The sequence below is a fragment of the Sinocyclocheilus rhinocerous genome, unplaced genomic scaffold (genome assembly GCF_001515625.1).
Source record: "Sinocyclocheilus rhinocerous isolate Xijiao unplaced genomic scaffold, SAMN03320098_v1.1 scaffold721, whole genome shotgun sequence".
Classification (NCBI taxonomy): Eukaryota; Metazoa; Chordata; class Actinopteri; order Cypriniformes; family Cyprinidae; genus Sinocyclocheilus; species Sinocyclocheilus rhinocerous.
The window spans coordinates 957,826-961,575 of NW_015656165.1; positions in this window are offsets into that span (position 1 = coordinate 957,826).

The window sequence follows — 3,750 nt, forward strand, 5'->3', positions numbered from 1 at the left end:
AAGCACCACCTGAGAATGAATTTGCTTTTGTTAACCGAAAAACATTTTTGGTCAGTGAATGTCCAAATCATATGTGATGCACACCTGTGTTAATTTTGACAGGCATTTTTGATTTAGTCTTAGTCTTTATCTTGAGACAAAAATGCTTAATAGTCTTAGTCACATTTTAGTCATTTGAGTCTTTCATAGTTTTAGTCTAGTTTTAGTTGACGAAAAGTCATTGCATTTTTGTCAACTTTTAGTCATTACTTTTAGTCAAACTGCAGTTACCAACATTTATTTTGGTAGCTATTTTATATGTAGTCTTCAAACTAAATTAGTCATTAATTCTTCTCTCTTTAGACCAAATCAGTTAAGCTTATGAGAAATTTGAATCAATGATTGAATTTTGAAAAACTGGAATAAAATTTTCCAATTTTGAACAATTTTCATTTTTTGGTAGAGATACAAATTAAACTCATTTTTCAGATACAGTAGGTTTACTTAACAAGTATAGTATTTATTTAACATCTTTTGTTGGTTAACATTAATGACACAGATAGGTATTTAATTAGGAATGCTGTCCATTTAAGACGGAAGGTATGCATGTAATACTGACACACATTCAGTTTTCACCCACCTGTTTACGTTCACTTAAGCCATAACCGACTATATTTATGTGAGATACTCACACGATAGACATTTGGACTGTTGTGTGTGTATTTGAGCACTGAGAACTTATCGCGCGCTGTATGAGAACTGAAGAAGTGGAGCGTGCGCGAGAGAGAGCACCGCTATCAGCGCGATTCCACCTATCGCGACTTCATTAACTTTAAGTTAATCGACAACGAATTGTGACTCCGGGGAAAAACGGGACGTCTGGTCACTCTATCCCTAACCCTTCAGGTGCTGAGGCCATTGTTTCAGATTGCTAGTTCGCGTTTTGGTAGCCTATCCGTCCACTGCGGCTGCCATACTGAGACTAGATATGCAAACGCCTGTCATCCGATTGCAATCCAATGACAGGGACGCACATTTTGAATTTAGCCTATAGGATTTATTTTGAATGTCCGGTAGTCCTCAAATAACATTCTAGTCCCGTCTCTTCTTGTTAACGAAGACGCGGCATACATTTCGTCATAGTTTTTATCATCAGATATTAGTTTTAGCTTGTCAACGTCTCGTCTTAGTCACAGAAAAAAGGTTCGTTAACGAATATTTTACGTTGTCGTCTTCGTTGACGAAATTAACACTGGTTCTCAGTGCTGCGTTTGGACAGAAAAAGGCCTAGAAATGACAGTTCAAAAAGACAAGAGTCATATCGAAAGTCCAGAATATCAGAGAGACTTGGGCAGTAAGTGACCACCTAGCAACCACCCAGAACACCCTAGCAGCAGCATAGCAACATGAAAACCACGCAGAACACCTAAGCAACCATATAACTCCCCCTTGGCAACCACTCACAATGCTCTAAACATTGTAATGCCGAGTTTTACATAAGCGAGCACCGCACTGTCTGCAGAAATTTTACTTTTAAGACAGTAAGATCTTATTTTTGCCTCTCTATTCTCTATTTTCATTCTCTATTTCTCTTGTTTCCCCTTTCCCTCTCTTTCACTTTCTCTCTCTGATAACATTGTATTCTGTTAAAGAAAACATTATATATTTTTTTCATTTGGGCTTTTCAATTTTGAGGATCTTTTGAGCATCACATAACCCTGAGCAGAAGTTAGATCATTTCTTTCATTTATAAATGTAAATTTAAATGGAGCTTAAATTTAAATTTAAATGCTTTTATAATGACCAAAGATGCTGTTTTAATAGGCAGCTCACTAGGTTTTGAAACACAGCCATAGATCGTGACTGTGTGTTCATGTAAGTGAGATAACATGTTATCTGTTGCTGAGAGTGTAATTATAGCTTAGTATATTGCTGATCCACTTACATAACTGATGCCTATCTACTAGGGCTGCACGATAATGACAAAATCATAATTGTGGATTATTCCCTTGAAATTGTAATTGCGATTATTAATTACGATTATCACAATTTACATTGAATGATGTTTATTCCATTGTTTAATGCAACTGCATGCCGTATTTTTATATGAAAATAAACAAGCTGAAAACACTTTAACCACACTGTTCAATTAATGTTAAGAGCATTATGTAGGGTGGAAGTGGAAGTTGTCCACTGCGGCTGCCATACTGAGACTAGATATGCAAACGCCTGTCATCCGATTGCAATCCAATGACAGGGACGCACATTTTGAATTTAGCCTATAGGATTTATTTTGAATGTCCGGTAGTCCTCAAATAACATTCTAGTCCCGTCTCTTCTTGTTAACGAAGACGCGGCATACATTTCGTCATAGTTTTTATCATCAGATATTAGTTTTAGCTTGTCAACGTCTCGTCTTAGTCACAGAAAAAAGGTTCGTTAACGAATATTTTACGTTGTCGTCTTCGTTGACGAAATTAACACTGGTGCCTTATTCTATGTAAGAAGCCACATCATCTCACAGAAGGATTTGTTTCAAACACTAGACTGGCATTATGAAGTGAGTTTGGAATAAAAACAAGTTAGTAAATGTGGTATTTTCACGTGCTTTCAGATGGAGTAGCATTTACTACACAGAGCCGTAGTTCACTGACAAGCTACGCAAACAGCTTTCATAAACGCAGAACGCTTTCTTCGAATTCATTATTGCGCGATTAAATCATCTGCGATTATGAACGCGATTTTGCGTAGCTTGTCAGTGAACTACAGCTCTGTGTAGTAAATGCTGCTCCATCTGAAAGCACGTGATGGAGATTTACTACTGATTACAGATCCGGCTTTACTGACAAGATGCGCATGACAATCGCATTCGATTAATCGTGCAGCCCTAGTTAAAGGATTGCTAGGTTGCATTAATTAAGTTAACCAGAACCCGGGAACACTTCCCATAACACCCGATGTACTCGTTACATCGTAAGAAGAATGGCATCTATGCTAATATTAGTCTCTTTCTTTCTTATTCTGAGGTCACTGTAGCCACCCAGATCCAGTCCGTTTCCAGACCAGATGGTCACCGTGGCCACCCAGATCCACTCCATTTCTAGTACAGATGGTGGATCAGCACCTAGAGACAACCTCTACAGCCCTGAATGTCAGTGGAGACCATGAGATGAGCCCCAGAGACAGATCCCCTGCGAAGACCTCGTCAACTAGACAGCCATTGGGACAAGACCACTGGAACCAGACAAGTCCTCTGCACAATCTGACCTGTGTTGCAGCCTGGAATTAAACCACACCATGCTGGTTTTGTCTGGCCAAAGGAGAACTGGTCCCCTGACTGAGCCTGGTTTCTCCCAAAGTTTTTTCTCCATTTCTGTCACAGATGGAGTTTTGGTTCCTTGCCACTGTCGCCTTTGGCTTGCTTAGTTAGGGACACATAATTTCTGGCAATATCGTCGGCTTGATTGCACAGACACTAGGGATGTAACGATTCACTCAACTCACGATTCGATTCACAGTTTTGATTTCACAATTCGATTCGATTCACGATTTTTTTTAGCAAAATGAGATTTAAGACAAATTATAAATTAAATGTGTCCTTTTATTATTGCTTGGACAAAATGCGGCACATTTCTTTGTCAAATTGAAATATAACACCATGATAATATACTAATATAGCACTTGCATATTGTTGCTCTTTTGTTGGTTTTGATTGCTTCTATTGTCCTCATTTGTAAGTCGCTTTGGACAAAAGCGTCTGCTAAATGACAA